This window comes from Parasteatoda tepidariorum, chromosome 1 (genome assembly GCF_982258835.1).
Source record: "Parasteatoda tepidariorum strain Cologne lab strain chromosome 1, Ptep-v5.0, whole genome shotgun sequence".
NCBI lineage: Eukaryota > Metazoa > Arthropoda > Arachnida > Araneae > Theridiidae > Parasteatoda > Parasteatoda tepidariorum.
Window position 1 is genome coordinate 121,287,606 of NC_141755.1, and position 19,799 is coordinate 121,307,404.

The window sequence follows — 19,799 nt, forward strand, 5'->3', positions numbered from 1 at the left end:
GAATTTTGAAATTGATTTATAGAATGCGCGAATTTCTCGCGGTAATAATTTTTTATTGCGGGAAAAGAAAAAAATATGCGAGATTCTCGCGTTCTCGCGCTGTAGTGAAAACACTGTAAACAGGAAAAAAAAGTCATACCCGGGCAAAGTCAATTAAATCAATTTTCATCATAAGAACTCTCTTGCTTCTGGTTCATTAACTCTTTGCCAAATATCACTGACTCCAAAGAGTTGCATAGTTTTACTAACATCAACTTCAATGGAGTCAGTTATTTAGCCATATCTTTTTTGATGACTCAAAGGATGATACTTCACACACTAATTATAAGGAAAAAGTGCTCTAAGACTCAAAACATTTAAAGTAATTTGAAATAATTAAATTTGTGTTTTAACTAAGTCAAAGAGCAAGCTGTAAGATATATTTACGAACTTAAAAATAAATAACCATCAAAGCTAACTAATAATAAAAATCCTTGCTAAAAAATCATTATATGTAGAAATACAATTGTAAGAAGAAATATTTAAAGAGCAAGAAAAAAAGTGCAATTTCAGTTGCAAAATTACAAGTTTGCAAGAAGAGAATAATTTAATAATTGGATTCATATTGTAAAGAAACTTTATATTACAAGAAACTTTATTTCTAAGCACTAAATTGGTTTACGTAAAGTTTTCGATGTTATCTTTTCTAATGGAAACGAATATTTAGCATATAATAAATCATTTAGGAATGATAATTCTTTGGAAAAGAGTACTTTCATGCTTAGAACATTAAAAATAATCTGGAAAAAAACTTCACTTTTAGCAACTCACATATTATGAAATTGAATTTCAAGATAAACTGTATTATAAAAAAAAAATTGTGAACGGAAATTTAAATATAGTTATTTAAATGAATGATTAATAAGAAAAGCAAAGCTGTAAAATTATAACTTATCCTAAAGAAAATAGTTCATGATAATAATCCAACAGCAAGAAAACATTAAAGTCAGAAATCTAACATTTGTAAGTTTTTACAATGTTGTTTTTCTTCTTCAAATCAACAGCTATAAAATTAAAATCAATAAGTACTTCAAACATGAAATTTATGAATGGCAATAATATATACATGTATATATATATATTAAAGTTCCAGGCAAATTTATAAAAAACTATTCTATATTTACAATATTTTCCCTATGTTAGAAGCACAATGAACATGAAAAGAATAAAATTTATATGTGTGAATAAAATTATGAGTGAATAATTAAGTGTGAGAAAATATTTAGTTTTGAATAATAAATTAAGAAAAAGATTTAGATAATAAAATAACATAAAAAGATTAAAGCTTTTTATGTTGCAGTCCACTTTCCTGAAACATTTGTATAACCATCTAAAAATGTATAAAAAATTATTCTCTATTTACAATACTTTCCCTATGTTAGAAGCACAATTAACATGAAAAGAATACAATTTATAATCTTAATATACAAGCAATATATAATTTTTTTTTATTTCCAATGGCCAAGGTTACAAAAGACCACTCACCACAATGGAGGAACAACAAAATAAACAAACACAAAACAAACGTGGCAAGAAAAGTCCATGACCCCAATAAGTCTCTTGCGCGCCAGTAACAGTCACACAAAGGGATATCCCCTAGTGCCGGGCAAAGACGAACGTGGTTTGCATCCATCTCTGCTTGAAGGTCACAAAGCGTACAGAAAGGCTCTCGAGCAACATGAATTTGATGGAGATGTTAGAGGAGGCAGTCGCGTCCGGTAGTCAGTCGAAACTCACCAACTGCCCTACGTTTTGGCCACGTAGGAAGATTTTTGAGATTATTCCATCAGATCTTACCAGAATTTTTTTCTGTGTATTGGTTTAAAGTGAGAGCCATCATCTTTTTCTTGGTTAGGCACTTGGCATTAGTGAGAGGGACAGCTTTCTTTGATGTCTGTACTAGCCAAAGTTATAGATCATTTAGCCACAAAGCGTTACCAGGGTGCACCACTAGGAGGTAGATCTACGCTGCACCCCTATATATAAAAATAAGAATTATATATAAAAATATATAAAATAAGAATTATAAAAAACACACTATTGTAAAAATGACAAAAAAATTAACACACAATTATCTGCAGATAAATCTTTGTACGCTTACTTTTCAATTAAATGAATTTTTTTTAAAAAGATTTTAATAGTTTAAATTTACTCTCTGCCAGTTCAAAGTCATTTGTTTATTTTTCATGATAATAGTCTTTTACTAATAAATACCTTTCTTAATCCATACAACTTTCAATTTTTTCACTTAAAAAAATAAATTTCCCCCTGGACTTAAAAATGCAAACATTCAAAGACTTGAAATATAAAAATAGAAAAAAAAAATCAATCTAAAATTAGAGACTGTAAAAAGAAAAGATTAGATATTATAAAAAAGAGAGAACAGGCTGCATAACTAGTAAGCTGTAGCAACACTACAGTCTGTAAAACCAAGGCCAAATATTAAATAATACATTCCCAAAACATTTACAATAAGTTAAAAAGCTTAAGAGCTGAGAATAGATTTTTTGGAAAAATACTTGATAAAGTAAATAAAAAACTAATAAACCCCAGTAAATTTTATTAAAATCTTTTAGATTTAAAACTAATAATAATATAAAACTGCAATAAATCTTAAAAAAATATTTTTATCCTTCGAAATTTTTTTATTGTAAAATATGCCTTTACAATTTAGGAAATTTTCTGCAAAATTCATGACGTATGAGCATTTTCAGGGAAATGACATAAATATTATTAAAATATCTAAAGCAGAATAGTTATATAAATGTAAAAAGCAAACTGGTATTGTAAATAGGAAATTATAATTAGAGAAGATGAAAAATAAGGTTAAATAAACAACAACAATAATAATAATAAGACCCAGTTTAAAATCAGGAAAATACTGTAGAATGGATTAAATTGAAATTAAACAAACCTTTACATGACAAAAATTTACATTAAATACAATTATATTTACATCAACCAACACTGAGCAGGGTGGTCACTTCAATCCAGTTTTAAATTTCCCTGAATTTTTTCAGGTTTTTTCATGTAAACATAGTAAAATTTCCAGGTCGTCATGTTTTTTTCTCATAAAGTGTAGGATAAGTACAAGAAAAGTATCCATATTGTGAAATATTTTATTTAAAATGTTATATTTTTAATATATCAATGAGAAAAAATAATCGTACTAAATTAATTCGTAAGTAAGATATTGTTTCCTATAATTTGTAACTTAGTAAGATATTGTTTTTTATTTTTTAATGTTTGGATAAATTTCTAAAAAATTAAGACAGATGTGGAGAAAATATCTTTAACTAGTAGAATACATTGTTTTTATTGAATAAAAAATGTTTTAATATAATACATTAAGTAGGTACCAAATGTGAAATAAAGAGTGACCAAAAAAAAAAAAAACCTTGAATAAGTATTGTTTAATATATTTTCATTAAGCAAGAGAAAAGGATTCTAAGCAATTATACCTCAAAAAAAATTTTTTTTACAGCGGCTTCCAAAAGTGTTCGCATACTTAGGACTTTTATTGAAATATGGCTCTTTTCACTAATTAAAATGAATATTTCAGAATGGGTATTTAATAAAGAGATGTATAATCTATTCTTAGCAAAACTTCATGGAATATTTTAGAAACAAAGCAAAAGTTTATTTTTAAGAACTCAATAAAAAAAGTAACAAAAATTTTACTTTACAATCATTGTACACTTAAATGCTTTAGGATTTCAGAATTAAAATTATTGTCTATCACTTTAATTTGTTTTATTTAATTATTTTCATTTAATTTTCATTCATTTATTTATTTGCAATTCAGTATCAAACTTTTGTTAGAAAAATTATATTTTAATTTTTGCTGGCTAACTCCATAATATTTTCTTTTACCATTTATAAGTGGCTCGTAGTCATAATTATATAACTGACAACCTTTGAAAGATGATTATTTGTCATAATAAGAGGTAAATCAGTAATGAATATTGCTAAATTAGTCTATTTTGTCCCATTCCATTGTGCAACATGAGGTAAAATGCTTGAAAGAGGTACTTCATATCAGCGTGACCTGAGATTAAAATTATAAAATTTGCGAAAAAATTCATAAATTCAGATTTGAAAGTTGTAAAAATTTCTGCAAAATTTAATAAAAATATTCTATTTAAATTTCATTTTCGATGAGGCTATACTTTGCAAATTCAATGATAAATAGATTCCTAACGTAGTAATAATGTTTAATCGGAATGGAAACAAACTTAATACATTGGGTTTTGATGTGCATTATAAAGCAGAGAGGAACTTTATCCAAAACAGTTGGAACAGTTAAGCATGGTGGTGGTGTCTTTGTATGTTGGTGCAGATCATAAGGATAAGGTAATTAGTCATTTATTGATGGCATAATGAAACAACCTGTTTATTTAAATGTTTTAAAATATAATTTACAATTATGAGCCAAAAATATGGTTATTGAAACTTTGTTTTATATTAAAATTGCTACTGGTAAATTTAATTGGTAAATATTCTAATTATACTAAAAATTAGAATATTTACCAATAGGCAGAGTTTTTTTTAAAGTGTATGACGACTTTCTTAAAAATTAACTTTTGCTTTGTTTTTAAAATATTCCACGCAGTTTTGCCAAGAATAGAGTATATTTTTTATTGATATATATATATATATATATATATATATATATATATATATATATATATATATATATATATATATATATATATATATATATATATATATATATATATATATATATATATATATATATATATATTCTGAAATATTCATTTTAATTAATAGACAGAGCCCTATTTCATTGAAAGTCATTAGTGTATGAACTTTTTTGAGAGATACTATATTTATATTTCAATAAAAAGCTATTTTGTACTTTATTTTATCTAAACAGTGCTCTTTATAAAATTCATTGATCATATTTTAATTAAATCAGTATCTAAAGTTAAATCAATGTATAGATAATGTAGTTTGTTTGGAATTAGCATTATTATAAGAGATAGTCAGAATACAAAAATGAATGTTGCAAATGCAGAATTGTCAAATTTCTTCTTGCACACTCTATAAAAAAAGATGATAAAATTCTTTAAATCTTATTCATTTCGCTTTCTGATTTGAAATAAAAATATTTAAAGAATTCTGATCTAACCACATAGTTTTTTAGTTTAAATTAGTTTATTGTTTTTACAACTAGAAACCTGTCCCTAACAAAGTATCATTCTCCTTCGTTCCAAGAAATACACACGTAGAGCCCAAGCAAAATATTTGCCGAATGCGATAAATTGTAAATTCAGCGAAAGAAAGTGTTTTGGCTAACAATTTTTCTATAGTTAAGAAAAATATATATTCTCAATGAACATGAAAATTACATAAATATGAGTTTTTTTTTAATAAATCTTGATTATTTTATTTGATTACAGTAATTTCTTATGGATATGTCACATAACTAATTAGAATTATATTAAGTTCAGATAATTTAATAATAGAATAAAAAATATAGATCACATGTCTGTTGCTGTATTAAGCAATATCATGCGACAGAACTCTTTCCTTCGATTAACACTTTTTATATTTGGACCTTAATTGTTTGGCTCATTTATTGGCCTGCACATGAATAAAATCCTTTGAGATTTTATGTTAATACATCGTTTAAATTATTTCTTATACATTTCTCAGTCTTTGCCAGATTTTTAAGGTAAAAGGAGAAATAGTTTCAGAAATACCTCTAGATTGCAAACAACATTTACAAACGTTCAACATTTTAATTACTACACATTTCGTATTTTGAATCAAAAATCAAATATTTACCATATGCAGTAGAGAACTAATTAACCGGGATGCTCGGTACCATCATTATCCCCAATGTCAGAATTTCCCGGTTTTCTGGATCAGCCAAAAGTGCCGTTAATCAATATTTTATCAAACCCAAATTACAAGAAAAAAGTGAAACAAGAAAAAAACGAAAAGATCTCCCAAATTAAAAAAAAAAAATGGTAGAAAAACAACATTTAAAAGGATAAAAACATTTGCAAGCTCAGACAAGAAAAACAAGTTTAAAAAATACAAAATTCACATATTTATTTTTTGATAATAATTAAAATCCCCAAATGAACTAATATAAAACAAAACTAATAATTAAAAGAAGCAATATATTTCATACTTAATTATATGGGGAGGAAACGATGAAAAGAAAACTTATTAATCTAAATAAAAAACAACACTTGAAAATTATCGAACGGAAACAACATTTAAAAAAGGCACTAACATAAATATTAAAACCTGGAACAAGGCAGGATATTATAGGATCAACAGAATTAAAAAAAACAAAAAAAAAAACTTAATGATAAAATTTATGAATAAAAATAATTAATTTATTGAGTACGAAATTTATCTTGAAAAAAACTCAAATGTAGTAGAATCAGGAAACCAGAATCAAAATTAAAAAAAAGAAAACTGCTATCTACTTCATAAAATAATCGTCTGCTTTTATTAACAAATAATTATATGCTTAAATTAATGAACAATCTTCTTTTATTTTATTTTTTATAAAAAGACTATTTTTAACAAAAGCAGATGTGATTCCACATTAAGAAACAAACTTGCTAATGATACAGCATTTCTAAAAAATCAGAATTTATTAAAAAAAAACAACATTGTTTTGCTAATCGATGTCAAATAGATGAATATAACTGGTGATTATAAAACGTTTTGCTCATAATCAATAATGCATTATCTGAAATAATAAAACAATTCATCAAAATAAATAAAGGATAACTGAATAACTAAAGTGAATTTAAAATAAATCTCACATGTCAATACTCTTAACCAGAAGTTTCAAGTTCCTTAACATATTTATCGTTAACATATTTTGCAAGTGCAATGCATATTCCCTACCCCCTCATAAACTAAAGAAAAAACCAAAACAGCATGCCACTTGTTTGATTGATGGCAGCTTATCAGAAAAACAACTGACACACAGGAGAAAATAAAAAATTTGTCCCTTCCCTGTCCCATCTCGATCTAATGATCTTCAAGGTCAGGGGAAGAATTGAAGTTTCTCTGGGCAAACAAGGAGAAAAATTTCCCCCTTTCCCTCAACTAACTTCAAGGATGAGTCAAATTTCTGCTATTTTTAATAATCGTTATACTACAAAATAGCAGGAAAACCAAGAAAAATTCTTCCTGGTTTCCCGGTTTACTGGATACCGGAAAAATGGCTCTGTACTGTACTTCAAAATAGCAGGAAAACCAAGCAAAATTCTTCCCCATTTTCTCATTTCCCAGATAAATGGTTCTCTACTGTAGCTGGTACTTAAAAGAACCTTTTTATAATTAAAATATGTAATAAGAGGCTAAAATGAAATTGAGAAAATTAGAATTTATGCAACAATTGAAACGATTTATTGTCAAACATTGCTGTTAGTGATTGCAAGAAAACGTGCAATTGATTGGCTTTGCCGAGAAATAATTCACTGATTTCATTTAAAAAAGCTAGTGCTATATAAAATCTTTTGTTATTAAGTTATAACCAAGTAATTTCCGGAGAATTTTATTAGGTTAAAAATACTAAAACATTTTGTCAAAAAAAAAAATATTCCAAAAGCATAGGAACAAACTAGAACATCAAATGGATTCAGACCACAGACTAGAAGGGTAAAAAATTCTACTTTTATTATCAGAAGCAAATATCCTAACCTCTTTCCCTACAATCATTGCCCATTCTAAACTGTACAGTCCTATATTCTCCAAAGAGGTCAAAGGTTTATTCACTCATTTAGCAGCTATGGGAGTTTCATGTGTTATTCTAGTTTAACAGGGTTATAATGGAGCAAATTTTGATACAAGTAAAGTATTGCTAAGTTGATGATATTCCAACTGTTTGGCAATAAATGTCCATCTAAAAAAAGGGGGTATAACCGATGGTAAAATTAATTTAAATTGAAAAAAAAAAAAAATTCCTGCTTTTCTTTAAAATTCCCTGATTTTTCTAGGCTTTTACCCAAATTTTCCTGATTTTTTCAGGTTTTCACCAGTATAAAAAAAATTCCCTGATAATTCCAGGTGGGTAGCCACCCTGATAAAGCAATACAAAAGTATGAAAGAATCATTCAAAAGTTTCATGCAACAGAAAATAAGAAATTTTTTTTCTGTTGCATGAAATATATAACAGGGTGCATAGACAAATCTTTCAACAAAAAATAAGCACATTTTAAGCACTAAAAGAATATTAAGCACTATATACATTAACAAAATGCAAAATAGTTTAAAGAGACTTTACATGATCATGATAAAATTACTAAGTTTCTGATAAAAAACAACAACAACTCTTTTCTTGATTATATAAACCACCATAAAAAGATGGAGAGATTTTTCGGTTCGATTTCAGAAGGTGGAAAATGAAGTCTGCACTTGGGAATCTTTTGCCAATTGCAGCAGAGTTGTACATAAGAGTGCAAGAATCTCACAGAACTCTGCTCAGTATACGCAAATGCTGATCCGCAAGTATTTCAGCAAACATGTAAAATGATTGTCGCCTTCATACGCTACGGACTGAGGGTACGCCGAAATGCATTATGTTAGATTGAATTGTGAAAACATTGAATAGAACAATGTGGAAACCACGCTTTTGCATACGTGGCGGAAATCGAGATGGTAAATAAAAAAAAATGTCATTTTCGAAAAGGGAAAATTAAGCACTTTTTAAAAACATCCATTGAAAAAAGCACTTTTAACGACTTTTAAAAACGAAAATCGAAAGTAAGCACATTTAAGGACTTTTAAATTTGCACATTTCGACAAAAAATAGACTAAAAAGGTTGTCTATAGAAAAGCTGTATTCGATACAAAAGTATCGAAGAATCCTTCAAAAATTCCATGCAATGGAAAATAAGAAAATTTCTCTCAAGTGTTATTAATGAAATTAAATATAAACAATTCCGTTTTGTGGTATTTGTACTTTAGACAAAAATGTTACAAAACAGAATATAGCCACTCTGAAGCATTTGTTTTTGATAGACTAAAATTCAACTCTCATAGCACAATAATTGAAAAGCCTCTATATAAAAAAAGATCATTCTAGGATTAATTCAAACATCAAACTTAATTTGAAAAGTTTGTTTTTGAGATTGAATTTTGCTATCCCTCATTGCAAAATAAAACCTTAGCTGCTCCATAAAACTCACATGAAGTTTTTAATATAATTTTTACATGTTTGTAGTATGAAGCATTAGGAAATAAATACATTAATTAACAACTGCTATGATAAAACAACCAAAAAATAAAACCTATACAGATAAAATGTGCAATTAGAAAACAATTTAAATGTTACCTGCAATAAGATTTTGTTGTTTGTCATGGCAAGACATCTTGTATATTTTATAAGACCTAACCTAAAAGAAAATGTATGTATTATGTAAAAGAAATGTATGTATGTATGTAAAAGAAAAGTATGTAAAAGAAATGTATTTTTTACCAGACCTAAAAGAAAAAAAATTTAAACATTTATTTTTTGAATGTAATTTTTTTTACCAAAATATAATGAATCATAGAAGAATTTAAATTTCATGCTAGTTTTAAATAAATATAACTTAATAGAGATTAAAGTAATTTAAAATTAACATATAAATAAAGAAGAAATGTTGTTGTTTCAAGTTTCTAGATTCAGTAAGAAATAAATTATGCTTCTTACAACCGAATTGGAAAAAACAGTTTTTAATTGCAATGAAGTTTAAATAATAGTATTAATTTCCAAGCTGTTTAATACATCAATATAATAAAAAAGCAACACTTAGGAATAAAAAAAATTTAATGCATTTCTAAAGAAATTAAAATGATTGTAGAGTTTTAATATTTTACTTAAAAGTTAGAAATGAAATATAAATTTTTATATTTTCTAAAAAGGCAGTTATTATGATATTTCAACAGTTTATGCCATAAACTGCTAAAGTATCATAATCAATTTTTTTAATGCTTTTCAATTAAGAAATCACATACTGAAGATTGCATACTACTGCAAATAACAAAAGTTATTCACAATTACAAATTAAATACCATTCTTATTTTTGTAATTGAATGTTGTTTAGTATGCAACTAAATCTAAATGATTCATGTATTTTAAAATTCTGCAGAAAACTAAAATAAATAAATTGAAAATAGTTATTTTCTTTATTCATTTCATCCAGTTTTTCATTTTTTTTAATGAAAGTTTTTCCCACTTTCTTTTAGCGAAAGGCTGTTTTTGGACAAAATGAATGGGACACAAATTTAAAAGTCAACATTAAGACATAGATTCCAACATGGATAGAAAAAAATCCAGTAGATTTTACAAAATGATACAAACTTCATGATAATTGTTGCATAATGAACTAAATATTTTACACATAGGGAATTTTAGGAATTTTTATAGTAATGAAAATAGAAAAAATTGCAATACTTTACAGTTATGATTTCACATTAAATGAACATGAACACTTATTCTGTTTACTCATAATTTTAAAAAAGGGATTTCAAAGATATAAGATATTATTAATCTTTAAATATATTATAACTTTATATATTATAACTTTATATATTATAACTTTATATATTATAACTTTATATATTATAACTTTTAATTTTATACTTTACTATTATATGATACTATTATATATTATATATATATATTAGATATTATTATATTATACTATTATATATAGTTACTATTATAACTTTAAAAGATATAAATTTGGTACAACTATTTTGTAATTAAGTCTGTCATAACATATTCACATTAAATTCTTTCTATTTTTTTATTTTAATATCTCTTAGACCTGCTGCTGCGTGAAAAAAAAAACTATTTATTAGTAATACCTTCATCGTACTTTCAAAAGGAATTTAAAAACAAGCTTCCCTCTTAGAATAACAGCTTCGTATTAACATCAACATTGTATTTTAAAGTTTTTATGGCTGGTCAATCAAAAATTATTGTACGCTCTTACTTTCAATTTTGTGTAGAGTCTGGCAGTTTAATCAAGAGTAACAGGCAAGAAGTAAACTTTTATATATTTAAAAAATTATTTGTTTACTTTCAGATAAGTAAATCTGTCATTACTCACTAGGCTATATGGTTAAATAAGTATTTTTTTATATCCTTATTCATTTGATTTAATGTTATTTTGTTATACATAGTGAATAACAACAGTATTTCTATCTGCCGTCTGAAGTTCACATACACACAAATGATAAGATTATCTTAAAATTCATTTCATTATTCTTTGCAAGAAGAAAGAGAGAAACAATTTTGGAACAGCCTGATATTTATTATATTACCATCTAGATTAATTTAGCCAGTAGTAAAAATGATCAAGAACCAAATTAGGGTATATAGTTTAAATTAACGTAAGTTATGTTAGTACTATGTTAGTAATTATGTTAAATCCAATAGAGTTGACAGTTAAGCAATATACTCTTTTGGTCTTATGTTACAAATTAATAACTTACAATTCTTTGTTCGCAGTTTATATAATCTATACAGGGAGAGTATTTTGCTTCTGAGTCAATTTTTATTGACATTTCTCCTCAATATACATCTTTTATATTGAGTAATAAAGAAGAAAAGAGTTTAAGAGAGAGTAAAATAGATTTAAAAAAAACCTTTAGGCATTGCAAGTACTCAATAAGTCAAAGGTTGTTTACAAGTAGCTTAAAAAAAGGATAATAATAAAATTTATCACCATATATAGTTACCATTCGAAAGGAACACATATTTTCCATACTTGGTTTCAAAAGAAGTTGGGGACTAGATGGACTTTTTGAATCTTCCAAAATCTGTTTCACTAGCGTTTTTTTAAATAAGTTTTCTCAATATGGGTCCTCGAATTATGAACTGAAAAAATAGAGAATAAAAAAATTATAGGCATTCAAAATAATAAATGTTTGATTAAAAAATTGGTATTTCTAATTTTTTGTAAGTGTTTAATTTCTTGTAATTATCATTATCACTTAAATGATAATTTCAATCAAGTCAATAGGATATGATAGTTTTTCTTTACAGGAAAAATGTTCTCTAAATAATATACTGTGAAAAACTATGCGGGGCTTTTTTTGGACAAAAGTGTTCAAGTATATTGACTAATGTTGATATGAAAAATTATAAAAGAATCATAGCAATATAATCAATCGTCAGTTTATTTAATACAAAAATAGAAAAAAAAAGTTTTGTCATGCAAAATATACTTAAACATATAAGTAAGTTATAAAAGGATATTAAAGATTTATAAGGTATCAAAAATAAACTGAAATATATAAAAATTGAAATATAAAAAAATATGTTGCTTTAAATCAGTAAAAAGTAAGCAACTATTTATTGGTTATGACAAATAATAATATCATTTAAAGAAAGGTAATTTAGCTGAGAGTATCTCATTAAAAGATTAAAATATATATATATATATATATATATATATATAAATAACCTTTAATAGAAAGTAGGTAGTGGACTGACAAAAATTTTAAATGTTATATAGTTAAAAATTGCAAATTTTTACAATTTAAAAATCTCTCTTTTCTATCTTTAAAAAAAAGTTCATTTAAGTAAAAACTGCTAATGTGTTAATATTACACATTAGAAAAATTGAATAATATTATTGGAAAACAACTATAATAATTTTTATTTTCTTTTAAGATTTATAACAACAGCTGGTTCAGTTAAGTTTACATGGAGAATATGAAGTATTTACCAGATTTGTAAATGACACATATCTTTATATGCTGTAAGATAAAATAAAAATTATTTTGGGTTTTGAACTGTTTTTAATGCTATTTGTCAAGCAATTGCACAGGGAAACAAAATAACTACTAATGATGAAAATTAAAAAAAAATCTTTTGCTCAAAAAAAGAAAATAAAACAAGTTTTTAAATACAAAAAGTAAATTTTAAATAAAAATAAATAAAAAGGTCAGTAAAAAAAAGAATCATAATTATGAATCATTTTTAAAAACTATCGTCATTCGATTCTACTTTCAGATGATGAGCATATTTCTGAAACAAAATAATTATCAGAAAACACTTGAGATGGTAAGATAGACATATATAGTACAGGGATAAATAAATGTAGATAATGTGTCCCTTGGCAAGTATGACAAATTTGCACTTATTTGTAATTATTTAAACATAAGGGAACATAGCAAGGTATCCACTCAATTTTTAAAAAAAAAATTCAAGAACTTTTCAAGAATCTATTCGGAATTACAGTTATGTTCTAAAGTACATGTCAACCAGATTTTACAATTACGTAGAAGCAGAAATTTTATATATTTAAAGCAAAATGCTTATTTAACAACCAAAAAAAAATTATTTATTAAATTTATCAGCTGATAATACAAATGGTTGATAGTTACATTGCTGTTTCAAATCATTTTGAAAAATTCCAATTGAGATAAAGCCAACATTTAAAAACTAGCATCAGTGAAGCTTTTCATGAAAAATTTAATGAAGTGAATTAGAATTATAGAAACTGAATGAATGAATAATGCATATTACATTAAACAACCTTAGTAAATAATTGATAAAGTTTGTGTAATTGCACGGTTATTGAAATATAAATGCCTTTTTTTTTACTATCTAAGATCAAATTTCAAAAGGTATCCATTTAACAATTTTCATGTTTCAATTTTAATAACAAATTATCTATTTTGTTACTTCAGAATATCGATAATGTATGCTAAACATAATAAAAATCTATTGTAGAACAATATTTTACAGATAACTAACTAGGACTTACCGAGCTTTATTTTCTTTAAAATATATCTATAAAATGTGAAGTGTGATTTTTAAATCGCATTTATATGAATATACTATATGTAAGATATACTATATTTAAATCAAAATTATAAGAAAGGTGAAGTAAGTCCCAAAGATTGCGTGAATCATGTATCACAATGTGAGATTTGTAAATTGTAAATGAATAGCAAATGATACAAAAGGTACGAAATAACAAGACGTAAATCACAATGTGTGATACATAAATCACTTTAATGTGAATTCTGTTGCGTGATCAGTTAATAGTTTTAATGTGAATTGTGATCATTAATGAAGCAAACTGCAATTCGAAAGGTTCTTAATATAGAACATCTATGTGTGATTCTAAAATCACTTTGATGAGAATTGTGAGTGGTAATTCTTAAATCTCTCTTTTGTGAATTGCAATGCGTGATTTGTAAACTACTAGAATGAGAACTTTGAGGCATGATTCATAAATTAATTCCTTATGTATCACATTAGATTCAGATATAACTTTAATTGAAATCATGATGTGTGATTGATAAATCACTTTAATGTGAATCATGATGTGTGATTTATAAAACATGAATCCTGATGAGTAATTTGCAAAACACTTTAAAGTAATACACAATATGTGATTCATTAATCACTTTCATTAAAATCGCAGTTTGTAGAACATTTTATATAAATCACAATGTTTATTCATAATTAATGAAACCTGTCGAATTAAATTTTATTTATTAGCAGTAAAAACTAAATATAAAAATTTGATCATAAATGATAAAAAATTATCCTTCGTTCATAAATTAAAAGAACAAATAGGATAACAATATTAACCTGCCGTAATAATGAAGTTAACACATTAAACACGTTTCTAAATCGATTCACCCTATATCATTCAAAAACTATTAACTACAAAACCTAAATTGTTTTTAGAAATTTCAACTTTCAAAATATCATAGAGATCAACAATAATCTGGTGTGAAAAATCTAGGACAAAAAAGTTTTGCAACTTCTTTAACCCCTTTTCAATAATCCTCCATTGAATTTACCACATTTTACCACTTTTTTGTAAGAAAGATTGGTATTATTTTAATTCCTACAAAATCAAGTACTTTTCAAGTGCAAAATGCAAGGACTTTTCAGGGCCCAGATTTTTTTCAACAAAATTCAAGGACTTTCAAATACCATGGGAACCCTGCTTAAGTATGAAATTTCTTTAATTTACAAAATAAATTTTTCAAACTACTCTTTTTTGGACTTAACTACAATTCCGATAATCTAACACTGTTTTTAGTAACTATTAGACTGTTTATTATATTTAAAAAAAAAGGTTTCTACTAGTAATTAGACTGTCAGAAAAAAATACATAAAATGTTTTCAATTAGATAAAAGTTTGCGTCAAATATGTCAGTTTTATGCGTCAAATATTTTGTCAGGAAACAAAACATCATTAGATGAAGTCAGTGTAAATATTCTTCTGAGAACTAGAATTTTTATACTGAATAATTATAATACACGATAGAATTATTAAATTTAATTATTGCTATTGACAATTCTGATTGGTCACTTTCCATTCTGTAAAAATAATGCTATTTTTTATGACTTGTGAGAAATAGTTTATTAAAGAAAAGAATTCTTGATTTTTAATAATATATCTCACTAGCAGTTTATATTTGAAACATATTATAATTTTTTGAACTTATAAAAATAAATTCAGAACAATGTATATAAAAACAGAATATTTACTAATCTTTGGACATCATACAATTCAGATGAAATATTTACAAATATACAATGATTGTGGCTGATGATTCATAGATAAATTTTTCTTAAATCTGATGGAAAAACGATCCTATTACATTGGGGACAAAGTTTCTTTACACCCTATAAATGAAAAAAAAAAAGTTATTCAGTATGACAACATTCATTTTAGAAATTAACATATGAGAAACAACTATAAGTGACCTGATAAAACATTCCTTGTTTTAATTTATTTGAGACTCATGAGACGCAGTCGGAAAAGAACATTAATTATAAAAATACATTTCAGTGGTGCAAAATAATATAAAAAAAGATTTCTTAAAGTCAATTCCTACTTAGAGGTCAACAAAGAAAATTTTTATTTTAGTTACTTTTTATTAAATAATTACAATTTTTTTCCCCATATACTACAAAAATTAATTAATTGAATTTAAAAGAAGATTTAATATTTGAGAAAACTGTATAAACATCAAATGTCCTCCACTAAAAGTGTATTTCAACTTGAGTGGATAAATAAAAAGTATTTTATTAACAATTGCAAATTCGAGCGAGATATAAATAGAGTATTAAGTAATAAAAGGAATTGAATTGAAAAAAAAAACAATAATAAAATTAAAAAGAAAAGAAAAAAAAAATGAAGCGCTTTTGATCAAAATTTTACCTACTAAAATGCAACCTTAATGATAAGAGTGCCTAACAATATACAGGGTGTTTATAAAGTCCCGGACCCATTTTGATGTTTAATAACTCATAAAATAATAAAGATAGATTAAAATTAATAACATAAATGGTTAGATAGACTCAAAAAGTTTCATGACTCTTGTCAATGAACTTCCATGTGCGCCCCCTTCTTTTTTAGAGGTTTACAACAGATATGTTAGGAAGGATAGAAGATGCTGCTGATTTTCTGAAGCGCATAATGTTCTCCGACGAAGCATCCTCTCATGTTTCTAGCATTGTTAATCACCATAATGTGTGTATATGGGGATCTGAAAACCCCCATAAATACCGTGAGACACAAAGGGATTTCCCTAAGGTTAATGTGTGGTGTGGACTAATTCAGGACCGAGTCATTGGGCCTTTCTTTTTTACAGAAGAGACTGTCTCATCAGTCCTATACTTAGACATGTTGGAAAACTTAGTATTTCCACAACTAGAAGAGCTTCAGCCATATGTCTTTTTGAAACAAGATGGTGCACCACCTCATTGGGGTATCATCGTTCGTAGCTCTTTGAATGACCATTTTCCAGGAAGATGGATTGGGCGAGGAGGTCCAATTCCTTGGCCACCCAGATCACCTGATATAACACCGCTGGACTTTTTTCTTTGGGGATTTATAAAGGACAATGTTTACAGGAAGATCGTGTTGAACATTGATGACTTAAAAGGCAGAATTACAACTGCAATAGCCACTGTGGATGCCAACATGTTTGCCGCTACCTGGCGTGAAATTGACTATTGACTTGATATTCTCCGTGCGACAAAGAGGGCACACGTGGAAGTTCATTGACAAGGGTCATGAAGTTTTTGAGTCTATCTAACCCTTTATGTTATTAATTTTAATCATCTTTATTATTTTATGAGTTATTAAACATCAAAATGTGTCCGGGACTTTATAAACACGCTGCATATTCTAACTAATTTGAGCAGATAATATTTTTAGCCGAGAAAATTTGAAAAGTATGTACTTCTTCCAAATGGATATACCTTTTGGAAGATTAGGTCCGAATAGTTTAGTCGGGAAAGCAGTTGAAACTTTGGATTTTTAAATGTAATTTTTTCATAAATTAAATTATTTGTAGAACTATTTAATCAAGTCAAATATATTTTGCACTCAGAATTGTAAAAATCAGCAGATTTTGTCATTTAAAGTTATATAAAAATTTGTATATCTTTGAATTTAAAATTTTTGCTCTTATTTAATAAACTATTAATTTAACAGGAACAATATTACAATGGAAATACAAAGGAGAGTTATTATTGCCAATAGATGTTTGAATGGAATTCGAAAATATGTAAATCTTATGTAATTCATAGAAAAACAAAAGTTTTATTGTACAAATCTCTTTTAAGATCTATTTTAACATATGCTTCTGAAACTTGGACCCTATCTTGTACGGATAAGTTATTTTGGGTACCTTTGAGAGAAAGGACTTGAGAAGTATTTTTGAAGTTTGTGTGGCTTAGAAGAACAAATTTAGAGCTTTATCACTCATATAAAGAACCTGACATTATTAACTTTATTAAACGACAAAAAATAAAATGGGCAGGACACACTATCAGAATGGACGAAGACCGTACCACAAAAGAGAGCAGGCAAAATTTGAGATTGGCCTAGAAAAAGACCTTTTGATCTTAAAAAGTAAAAACTGGAAAACGCTAGCAGGAAAAAGGTTAAACTGGAAAAAACATCTTCAGAAGGCCAAGGTCCACCCAGGGTTATCGAGCCATTGATGATAATGATTAATCTAACTCTTATTCTATGCACAGAGTGCAAAAAGGTTCCATTTTTAAAGAAACCTTTTTGCACTCTGTGCATAGAATAAGAGTCTTTAAAAATGATGTTTTCTCCGTTACAGACATGGTGAAATATGCAAAGAATGAAATTAATATTAAGGAGTTATTAAATTTACATTACTATAATAATACATATAATTATAGTAATTCAATTATTAGTAAAATCATTAAAATTGAGGAGAATTTTTATTGCTCTCTTGACAATGACGATCATATTTTCCAGATTGCAGTTACAGCCCTCATATCAATTTCGGAATTTTAAATTACTAGAAACAACAAAATTACTAGAAACTTTTTGCATTTTCAATATTTTTTTTCTTTTAAATGTCTATATTTCCATGAATGTTTAAGTTAGGCTTACGAAATTTTACGCTGTTATTGCATAGTGTGTTAAAAAACACTATTTTTCGATTGCAATTTATTGTCAGTTCCTCAAACCTTTGAAAGCTTTAAACTTTATTAATATGTATGAGAAATCGCATGAACTAAACACATCTAAAGTTATTAAATAATTTTCTAAGTATTTTTTGAAAAATATTAAAAAATCTGTTTGCATAGAAGTGCTTCTGTTATTTTGTCCAACCTTCATGGCAAGTTGTGTCATAAATTAAAATGAGCAAGAATGACATATCAAAAAGATTTGGAGGTTAAGCAAGAATTGTTTTAAAAGAAAAAATCATTTCCAACAATAAAATTAAAACTATCAGAAATAAACAAATTAAACAATAAATAATTCAGCAAATTAAACACAAAAGGAAGCTTGTATCAATGGTTAAAAGTACTGAAAACAAAAGAATGAAGTTAACATTATTTTCTTTGTAAAGTAGTTGCTTGCTTTTTCTCATATCCTCATTCTCTGTTTGTTACGTATTGAATTGTTAAAATAATTGAATCTAATTTATGTACAAAGTATATTGATCATGTTTATTTAACATAGTAAATATAATTGTTGCATTATAGCGCTAAAAGTTCAGCTGTTTTTACAAAACTGCTTTAGCATATCTGAAATATAGATCAATATTTAAAAGCCAATTAAGAAATTCATACTGCCAGTGCTCCACCTAACAATCAATTGTCGAACCAAAAACTAACGTTTCTGTATCATATTTGGTATATCATATAGCGTTAAAGCAACAATATATATATATATATATACATATAGCATAATAAATAAAGACAAAAAGAAAAAAACAAAAAGTTTTATTTACTGTGCATAAGCTGCAAGCAAATAGAACTGATAAAATAAGTTCAAAAAGTAGAGAAAAAATGGAAAAAATTACAGAACAATGAAAAAAAGAAAAATAGTAATAGAAATCCGAAAAAAAATTATAAAAATCCGCAAAAAATTATAAAATCTTTTCTAATAATTTTATAAAATAAAATATAATCTTTTATTTTCCAAATTTTTTTTAATTTCCCCCCTTTTTTCTTTGTTCTGTAATATTTTCCATGTTTTCTCTACTTTTGAATATATATATATATATATATATATACGTAAATATTCTATACATTTGTCAAAATGCTATAAAATATGTCACGAAAGAAAAAAACTTACACATCAATTAAAACAGAATTACATAGTTTTAATTTAATTAAATGTTCAAAAAATTAAATATTTTACTTCAAGTAGACTTAAAAAAAAAAAAAAAAAAAAAAAAAAGTAAACTAGAAAAATTTTATTTTAGTTACTTTTTATTAAATAATTACAATTTTTCTT

General features: G+C 26.0%; 1 protein-coding gene and 1 long non-coding RNA gene across 5 annotated transcripts in view; both read right to left on the reverse strand.

Annotated features, from left to right (window-relative positions):
- Nucleotides 1-1,461: 1,461 nt before the first annotated feature.
- LOC147816833 (uncharacterized) lies at nt 1,462-9,360 on the reverse strand. Its single transcript, XR_015429203.1, has 2 exons — nt 5,851-9,360; nt 1,462-2,015 (listed from the first exon to the last, which is right to left on the reverse strand). It is a non-coding gene; the product is annotated as an uncharacterized LOC147816833 (long non-coding RNA).
- A 6,168-nt stretch (nt 9,361-15,528) lies between these two features.
- The window catches only part of LOC122271219 (E3 ubiquitin-protein ligase RNF220-like), a 60,856-nt gene continuing 56,585 nt past the window's right edge, over nt 15,529-19,799 (reverse strand). For all 4 annotated transcript variants that reach the window (XM_087151706.1, XM_087151693.1, XM_087151697.1 and 1 more), the window contains one exon: nt 15,529-15,688. The gene's annotated coding sequence lies outside the window, so the exon portion shown is untranslated. The remainder of the gene's footprint in view (nt 15,689-19,799) is intronic.